Source organism: Colobus angolensis, unplaced genomic scaffold (assembly GCF_000951035.1).
Source record: "Colobus angolensis palliatus isolate OR3802 unplaced genomic scaffold, Cang.pa_1.0 Scaffold7, whole genome shotgun sequence".
In the NCBI taxonomy this organism is placed as follows: domain Eukaryota; kingdom Metazoa; phylum Chordata; class Mammalia; order Primates; family Cercopithecidae; genus Colobus; species Colobus angolensis.
The window spans coordinates 30,240,518-30,251,015 of NW_012120709.1; positions in this window are offsets into that span (position 1 = coordinate 30,240,518).

Genomic DNA, 10,498 nt, shown 5'->3' on the forward strand with positions numbered 1-10,498 from the left:
GTTAGTTTGCTGAGAATGATGGTTACAAGCTTCATCCATGTCCCTGCAAAGGACATGAACTCATCCCTTTTAAGGGCTGCATAGTATTCCATAATGTATATGTGCTGCACTTTCTTTATCCAATCTATCATTAATGGGCATTTGGGTTGGTTACAACTCCTTGCTATCGTGAATAGTGCTGCAATAAACATACATGTGCATGTCTCTTTATAGTAGAATGATTTATAATTCTTTGGATATACACCCAGTAATGCGATTGCTGGGTCAAATGGTATTTCTGGTTCTAGATCCTTGAGGAATTGCCGCACTGTCTTCCACAATGGTTAAACTAATTTACACTCCCACCAACAGTGTAAAAGTGTTCCTATTTCTCCACATCCTCTCCAGCATCTGTTATTTCCTCAGTTTTTAATGATCGCCATTCTAACTGGAGTGAGATGGTATCTCATTGTGGTTTTGATTTGCATTTCTCTAATGACCAGTGATGATGAGCATTTTTTCATGTGTCTGTTGGCTGCATAAATGTCTTCTTTTGAGAAGTGTCTGTTCATATCCTTTGCCCACTTTTTGATGGGGTTGTTTGTTTTTTTCTTGTAAATGTGCTTAAGTTCCCTGTAGATTCTGGATAATAGCCCTTTGTCAAATGGATAGACTGCAAAATTTTTCTCCCATTCTGTAGGTTATCTGTTCACTCTGAAGATAGTTTCTTTTGCTGTGCAGAAGCTCTTTAGTTTTATTAGATCCCGTTTGTCAATTTTGGCTTTTGTTGTCATTGCTTTTGGTGTTTTAGTCATGAAGTCTTTGCCCATGCCTATGTCCTGAGGTATTGCCTAGGTTTTCTTCTAGAGTTTTTTATGGTGTTAGGTCTTATGTTTAAGTCTTTAATCCATCTTGTGTTAATTTTTGTATAAGGTATAAGGAAGGGGTCCAGTTTCAGTTTTCTCTGCAGACTCTTATAGCTAGCTATCTACATAACATCTCCACTAGAATGTCAAATAGACATCTCAAACATCCCACGTCCAAACTACACTCCTGATGATGCTAAGAGATGTATTCCACCTGCTATCTTTCCATCTTAATCAATGGCATCTGTCTTTTTCCATTTACTCAGTCCAAAATCATACAATTCTCTTTAACTCATCTTCCCCCCCGACAAATCTCACATTTACCAGCGAATCTTGTTAATTCTACTTCAATTATATGATTTGAACTCTACCTTTTCTCATCATTTCCACTGCTCTGCTCCTCATCCAGACTGTGCATGTGTTTCACTTAGATTACTGTATTAGCCTGTCAAGTGGTGTCTTAGTGGTCTCATCTTGAACTGCCAAGAATCTATTCTCAGCTATCAGCATATTTATAGTTGTTGTAAGATGATATGTGAGTTCTTTGAATAATATCCTCTAGTGGTTCCCCATCTTATACAGAATCAAAGACACAATCGTTCCAAGCCCATGTATCTGGCTCCTCATTGCCCCTCTAAGAGCATCTCCTATTACTCTCCCTTCTCTCCCTGGGTTCTAGGCTCACCAAGCACACCTCTGTCTCAGGGACTTTACACTAGCTATTCACTCTCTGGAATGCTCTTCCATGAATATTTGCATAAATTGCTCCTCCAACTCTTTCACATCTTTGTTTAAATGTCACCTTCTCAGTGAAGCCTTCCTGGATTATCCCTTCACCCATCCGTGGAACTTCCCTTCCACTTTCCTTGATTAATTTTTCTTCTTGGCAGTTTTTTGTTCCCTTTAATATGTGATATAATTTAAATAATGCTTTATTTTGTTGACTGTCTTTTCTCGCCATACTATAAGCTCCATGAGTATGGGGATATTTGTCTCTTTTGTTTACTGCTACTTCCTTAGCACCTCCAAGAGTAGGTATTTATTACATACTTTCTGGATGCATGAAATAAAGACGAAGAAACTCATCCCACAGTACAGGAACTGTATGTTCTGAATGATTGTATTAGGTGTGCTCTATACATTTTCCCCTGTCTTAACTCTACGATTCCCTGGCTCTGGGGCCCTCTAGTTGATATGCCCCCTATTAAACTACAGGCAGATTTTTATTAAGAAAATTCATCAAAATAAGTATTTATAGAGAGCAATAATTATTTGTAACTTTTTGTTGGTCAGTTTAGCAACAAAGCTTCCTATGCTTAGCAATTATGTGCAATCACTTTACCGGATCATGTAACAGTCTTCCAATATGAGAATAATGGATGGAGTAGTATTTTTATTGAGATTGAACTTTCGCTGTATTCTTTATGGTAGTTCTGATCACAGAAAACGATTACTCCTCCACCATGTCCTCTCAAAAAAATCAAAAAGTTGACTAGTTGAAACTCCCAAACCACTCTTCAAAAACAAGAAACAAGAAACAAAAATATATCAGGAAATAAACATGAATATCTAAGGGGACGTGAGGGTGTTGTCAGTTCACTTTATTAATCAGCTAACACAATCCAGCCTAACAAAATAAATTGGAGCTTAAGTCAAAGCCACAAGGGGTTAAAGCGGTTGTAGGAGGTTTGAGAAGGGCCATTGAGCCAGAGGTGGAGTCTAGTCAATCTCAAGCTTGCTGCACAGTTAAAGCCGACCATTCTACCTTCCCTAGTAACGCTTTACTTGAACCCTCAAATCCTCCCAGAAGTCCTCCCTAGTTATTATTAACCATCCCCTTCTCTCAATTCCTAAGTCCAACTCTTCTCTTCCTGAGCCCATTTCTTTATTCCACATCCCTCACTTTCAGATGGTGAACACAGCATTTACCACAGGAGAAAAGAGAAACCATCAGTCACAGATTGCCTTAATTTTCCTTTCCTTCCGCTTCTATGAGCTGAACACATTTTGTGTTCACCTGAACATCTTTTTCTTTTGTCTCAGAAGGAAATATTTTTCGATGCTAATCCCTTCACCTGTACTTTTGATTGTATGCTCTTAAATTTCCTTCCTCGATTATCTCCTCTGCCTTTTTAAGTGTCTCAGTCTCCTCTTGTTCCTTCTCCTCAGCTTATATAATTTGACAATATGTGTAAATACACCTCCTCACACTATGTCCGGAAAACAGCAGGTGCTCAGTAAATGGTAGTTTGACTTCCCTAAAGCTTCAAGTGTCCCTTAGCCTGAGAAAAACCATCCATTCTTGACACTGCATCTCCCCAAACTGCCACACTCCTTTTCCTTCCCACCGAACTGCCACACTCCTTTTCCTTCCCAAGCTTTTTTTTTTTTTTTTTTTTAGACAGGGTCTCACTCTGTCGCCCAGGCTGGAGTGCAATGGTGTGATCTTGGCTCACTGCAACCTCCGTCTCCCGAGTTCAAGTGATTCTCCTGCCTCAGCCTCTCTGGTAGCTGGGATTACGGGCATACACCACCATGCCCAGCTAATTTTTGTACTTTCAGTAGAGACAGGGTTTCACCATATTGACCAGGCTGGTCTCAAACTCCTGGCCTCAGGCGATCCGCCCACCTCAGCCTCCCAAAGTGTTGGGATATCAAGTGTGAGCCACCACGCCTGGTCCTTCCCAAGATTCTTACAAAACCATTCTCTATTCCCAATTTCTCTACTCTTACTTGCTCATCTAAGTTTTGTCTCACATTATATAATTGATTGAATTATTTAATCAAATACTCTCTTTTGGGTTTTTATTTAACTTGACCGTTTTATGGCATTTGACAACACTAACCAGTTCCTCCTTTCCATGTTGTTAAAAAAATTCTTGACTTTTTTCAACATTTCCCTCTGATTCCCCTTTACTCTCTGCTGTTCTTCAGTGTTCTTTGGTGGGTACTGCTCTTTCTCCATCAATGGTTCCTTAAATGTTGGTGAAGCCCAGGTTTCTGTCCCTAGCAATTTTCTTTTCAATCTCTATTCACCTTCCTTCTTTAAAATGTTCCCTTCCACACCCATTCTCTGAACTGTCACCTATACTGCAGATTGCTCCCAAATCTGTATCTTCTTTCCAGATTTTTTCTAACAACAGAGCTACTTCTACTTACTGGACATTCTAGCATTGCATTACATTCTATATAACCAAAACTGAGCTCGATATCTTTCTCTTACACATTTTTCCTGTTCCTATGTTTCTGAGTTGAATAATAATGTCACTTTGTTTCTGGGTTGAATAATAATGTCACTTGTCCCCCAGATCCCCACAGTCCTCTGTGCATATTGTGTTTTATTCATCTTTGCATCCTCCACCTCATCCCCTCGCTTCTGGTTCATTCAAGCCCATTATAGTTTCCAGTACACAGAAGATACTCAAAAGCTATTTGTTGAATGAGGGCATAAATAAAACCCTTTCAGAAGAATAAATCTATAAGCAATCAAGGGTGCTCTTGATTTTTCCATAAAGTTACATAGGACATTGTAAATCACCCAGTTGATCATTGCTAAGAAAGTGCTTGATCCTATTCTCTATTGTCAGCTTGCAGGAGAAAGGAGAAACAAAAATGTTTTATGCCTTGCATAGACAGGATGACTAGTCTTAGAAGACTTTTATAAAAATGAGCATCTTCCGAGTCAACATGAATGTAAAGTGCTGAAAAAATGAACTGTGATTCCTGCTTGGGGACTGGCAGAGTGAATTTTTGACTCCCATTCTTGACCCCTCCTAATACACAAACCCTTTGCCATGTAATTCATCAGTCCCTCCCACTAAAGGTTTTGGTGAAAATTCTCATGCTTTGACTTTGGGCTCTGCCATGTTGTTTTTACTAACGGATGTTAGCGGACTGGAGGCATGAGGCTTCACATGCACTTGGTGGTTGGGTTTGGTATCTTTTGATCACCATGAGAGTAACATACATGGCTCACCTCACTAAGCTCAGGAGGAGAACGGGAGATGTGTAGAGCATAGCTACCCCAGCTGACCCACAGACCATCGGGGAGAAGCAAAGCCACCCCAGAGTAACCCAGCCAAGATCAGTTTCTGAAACTCTAGCAAATCTGCAAACTGTATACACCCAATAAATGCTTGTCATTGTAAACCACCACCAAAATTTTGTGTTATTGTGTAGCAGTATTTGAATAATACAAATAACAACAGGCTTTTTTTTTTTTTGACGGAGTTTCTTGTTGCCCAGGCTGGTGTGCAGTGGCGTGATCTCAGCTCACTGCAACCTCCACCTCCGGGGTTCAAGCGATTCTCCTGCCTCAGCCTCCTGAGTAGCGGGGATTACAGGCATGTGCCACCATGCCCAGCTAATTTTTTGTATTTTTAGTAGAGATAGGGTTTCATCATGTTGGCCAGGCTGGTCTCGAACTCCTGATCTCAGGTGATCCACCCGCCTCGGCCTCCCAAAGTGCAGGGATTACAGGCACTGGGCCCAAAAGGCTTCTTTTACTCCCTTTCTTCTTCTGACTCTTGGCATTCTGCATCCCTTCTCCTCAGTTCTCTTCTGAGCAATCTGCTATTGTGAAAATAATTGGCTTTAGGGTCAGAAAGTTGTGACTTTGAACTCATTCTGTGAATGACTAGGAGGCTTGAATATGTTACTTTTCTCCTTTGAGCCTTGGTTTCTTAATCTGTGAAGTAAGAAAAAGATACCTGTGATGACTCAATAAGCTACAGTAAGCAACCAGCATACAATAATCAGGCTACACTCCAGAACTTAGTGTAACTGACCAGAAGGGATCACAAACTGAGCAAAAGCAGCGGTTCCTTGTTCGTTCTGCACTCTCCTCATACAAAATTCCATTCCTTTCCCCCAAATTTGTTCTTCTTAGGCTCAGGCAGTTTTACCGTAGTGTGTTCTCTCTGCCTCCAGCACTGTCGTAAAGATGATATTTCTTATTCCTTTAATGGCTGTCGGCTACATCCATTTTAGGGACAATTCATTTTAAGGAGTGCTTTTTATGTTTGGCCTTCTTCTTTGCGGTATGTCTCCTGTGTGTGTGTGTGTATGTGTGTGTGTGTGCCTACACAGTCATGCATCACTTAACAATGGGATATGTTATGAGAAGTGTGTCATTAGATGATTTCGTCATTGTGTGACCACAGACTGTATGTACACAAACACAGATGCTATAGCCTACTTCACACCTAGGCTCTATGGTACAGCCTATTGCTCCTAGGCTACCAACCTATATAGCATTTTACTGTACTGAATACAGCAGATGATTGTAACACAATGGTAAGTATTTGTCTATCTAAGCATATCTAAACATAGAAAAGGTACAGTAAAAATACAATGGGAAAGATAAAAAATGCTCCACCTGTAGGGCACTCACCATGAATGGAGCTTGCAGGACTGGAAGTTGCTCCAGGTGAGTCAGTGAGTGAGGGTGAGTGAATGTGAAGGTCTAGAACATTACTGTGCATGACTGTAGACTTTATCAACATGGCATACTTAGGCTACACGAAATTTTTACAAATATTTTTTCTTCTTCGATAATAAATTAACCTAAGCATAGCGTAACTTTTTTGCTTTATAAATTTTTAGCTTTTTAAATTTTTGGACTCTTTTGTACTAACACTTAGCTTAAAACACACTCTGTACAGCTGTACCAAAATATTTTCTTTTTATCCTTACTCTTTAAGCTTTTTTCTATTTAAAAATTTTTTAAAAATTATTTTAAGTTTCCTTGTTTTAAATCAAGACACAGACACACATTAGCTTCGGCCTACTCAGGGTCAGGACCATCAGTATCACCGTCTTCCACCTCTACATTTTGTCCCACTGGAAGATCTTTCAGGGGCAACAGCACCCATGGAACTGTCATCTCCTATAATAACAATGCCTTCTTCTGGAATCCTTCCTGAAGGATCTTCCTGAGGCTGTCTTGTAGTTAACTTTTTAATTTTTTAAATAAGTAAGAGTACACTCTAAAATAAGAAAGAAAACATAAGTACATAAACCAGTAACAGTCATTGCTTATCAAGTATTATATACTGTACATAATTATGTGTGCTAGAATTTTCCATGACTGGCAGCACAGTAGGTTTCCAGCAGCATCATCATGAACATGAGTAATGCATTGCTATGACATCAGTAGGCTGTAGGAATTTTTCAGCTCCATTCTAATCCTACAGGACCACTGTAGTATATGTGGTTTGTCACTGATGAAAATATTGTTGTGTGCCACGTGACTGTGTGTGTGTGTGCACATAAAATGTTAACTTGATCTTTAAATTATTCAATCTATTTACATTTAATGTTATTATTTATATATATTTGAATTTTAGTTACCATTTTACTATTTTTATCTACTTGACTCACTTGTTTTATATTCCATTTTCTCTTAGCTTCATTTGCATTAATTTTTTAGTACATTATTTTCCCTCAATTAACTTGTCAGTTATACATTTGCCTACTATCGTTTTGCTGGTTACTCTAGAAATCACAACATATATTTTTTGTTATTACTGTCTGAAAAACAAAATAGCCCTTTTCCACTTTTTCAATAATGCTGGAACCTTCAAACGTTTAAACTCCATCCACTCTCTTCATCTTATGTGTTATTGCTGACATATATTTTCATAAGACATATTGACTTTATACAATCAATATTGATTTATATTTATCAACATATTTGGCATTTCCATAGCTTATTACTTAGTGTATTTCTATATTTCATAATCAATTTTGCCAGAAGTTTTTGTAGTCTTTTCAAAGAACCAGCTTACTTAATTAAACATATTATATATATTTTATCATTACTTTCTGCAATTATCTCCTTTCTGTATTCTTTTAATTTATTGTATAAATATTTATCATTTTTTATCTGTTTGATCTATCAATAACTAGGAGAGGTGCATTTAAAATGCTCACGAAAGTAATGAATTTATCATTTTTTCCTGTAATTCTACTGATTTTTATTACAAAACCAGAAGCACAAAGACATTTAGACATGTTATATATTCCTGGTAGATTAAACTTTTAATTATGTTGAGGCCTTCTCATAATGCTTTGGCTTAAAACATTTTTTATTCAATATTAAAATAACTCCTTTAGCTTTCTTTGAACAGTATTTTCCTGGTATATCCTCACTTTTCAAAAATTTTCACTATTCTGGCTAGGCCCGGTGGTTCATGCCTGTAATTCCAGCACTTTGGGAGGCCAAGGTGAGTGGATCACGAGGTGAGGAGTTCAAGACCAGCCTGACCAATATGGTGAAACCCCGTCTCTACTAAAAAAATAAAAAACAAATAAAAATAAATAAGTAAATAAATAAATAAATAAGCCAAGCACGGTGGCAGGCGCCTGTAATCCCAGCTACTCAGGAGGCTGAGGCAGGAGAATTGCCTGAACCCAGGAGGCGGAGGTTGCAGTGAGCCAAGATCATGCCACTGCACTCCAGCCTGGGTGACAGAGCAAGATTCCTCAAAAAAAAAAAAAAAAAAAAAAAAACCCACTATTTTTGTATATCTGTTGTATATATCTTGTTATAATTTACTTTTTATTTACCCACTCTAACAATCTCTATCTTAAAAGATAGTTACTATTTATTCTATTTTACTCATATATTTGGGCTGCCATCTTTATAGTTCTACTTTTTTATCTTTTTATGCTTTTTGTTTGCCTTTCTTTAGACAATCTTGGTCCCACTTTTGAAAAAATTCTTAATTCCTATTATCCCTCCACTATTTAGAAAATTACTCTCTCCATTCTGATGACGAGTATCTTTGATACCGCACTGCACACTTAATTTAACAATGTTGAGGTTAACCAGTATCTTACAGCTTTTGTCCTAACAGTTTATGAACGTTAAAACACTGAAATTCGGATCACCTGATCCCAACTTACATACTATTTCTATTCTCTATTTCAGTAATGTATTAAAACTGTTGTCGTATTTTAGTGGAGGGCCTTTCAGAATATCACACTGGGGGAACTGTAGGAGGCAGGGATCTTCTCCCTTTATTTGCTGACCCAGTCTTTGGCTTTTTGCTGGTTTCTTGACTCAGGGTTTACTCCTCATTGTTTGGATGGATTATTCCACTGCCCCACAACTCTTGTTGTGGAACTGCTTCTCTGTAGACCTGTTGCCGAGGTTCAGCAAACGAACCCAAGCACCAAGCAATTGCTGTAGGACTCTTCCTGAAATCGTCTCGTTAACAGTCCTTGGACTTGTCTAGGAGAGATGTACAACTGATGAAGAAACCACAAACAGAAGAGCAGAGAAGTTGTCTTACGGGAAACTCTGAGAATCTGCAGTTCTGATTATATTCCTGTGACATGGCCTTTTTTGCAGCATTGTTATATTCTGCAGAGAACATTACTAAGATTTATTCTCTATTTAAATGGAGATTTGACTATGTTCCTTCACGGCATTGTAGATGGTTGAATCTTCTTGCTTCAGCTACCTGCTACTACAGCTTCCGGAAGTCTTTATATAACCCTACAATGCTCTCAACCTCCTCCGAAGAGTCCCTATCTTTATGGATTACCAAGTAAATTAGTTTATGCTGATTCCTATTTTAGAATTTGAATTGCATTCCTCCTCCTACCGGAAACCTCGGTGTACATGTGCATGCGTGCACTCACACACACTAAAGAGAATAGAAATTGCACATTAAGAGGTATCTCTACTTTTGCTGGTCTGACAATCACTTTGTTCCTTTTTGTTATTAAAGATAACCAAGGTGGTGTCTAGAGCAAGCTGGGCTCCTCCTTGCTTGATCTTCAGGACTTCCCCAAGGATGAATCAAGTTATTCCACTTCCAAGGAGATGTGCTTACATTTGAAACATTGTATCAGTTACTTTGTCACAGTAAAGGTTAGTGATCACGTGGGTCGGGTATCCCCTTTTTGGCTCTTTGTCTTTCCCTCTCCCATAAACTAGTTCAGTGGGTCAGTCAGCCAACATCAGTAGAAATACAAGGAGATGGAAATAATTGTAGGTGTATTTCTCTCGCCTATTGTGGTTGGACTATTTAGGTCAGCTGAGGGAAGATGCTAGAAGTAAAACAAACTATTTTTAAAATACTGGTGTGGGGCCAGGCAGGGTGGCTCACGCCTGTAATCCTAGCACTTCGGGAGGCCGAGGCGGGCGGATCACAGGAGATCGAGACCATCCTGGCTAACATGGTGAAACCCCGTCTCTACCAAAATAACAAGAAATCAACTGGGCATGATGCTGGGTGCCTGTAGCCCCAGCTTACTCGGGAGGCTGAGGCAGGAGAATGGCATGAACCCAGGAGACGGAGCTTGTAATGAGCCGAGATCGCGCCACTGCACTCCAGCCTGGGTGACAGAGCGAGACTCTGTCTCACAACAAACAAACACCGGTGTGGAAGGGTACCAAATTATTAACCTGCCCAACATGCCGTCAGTTACTGTTTCTCAGTTCAGCTTTCATTCTAGAAACTACCATGGAACTGTTAACTCTCATTTGGATTACTGTCCTTCCAGCCAGTCTGGTGAATCAAAAAAATTTTTAAGTTATTCATTTATTAAATATTATCCCATTTTTCGCATGTGGCAGGGTGGTCCAGAGGCTGCTGCCTTGACTGAAGGGGACTGGAACAACTTGTCTCTGCCATCTCTGG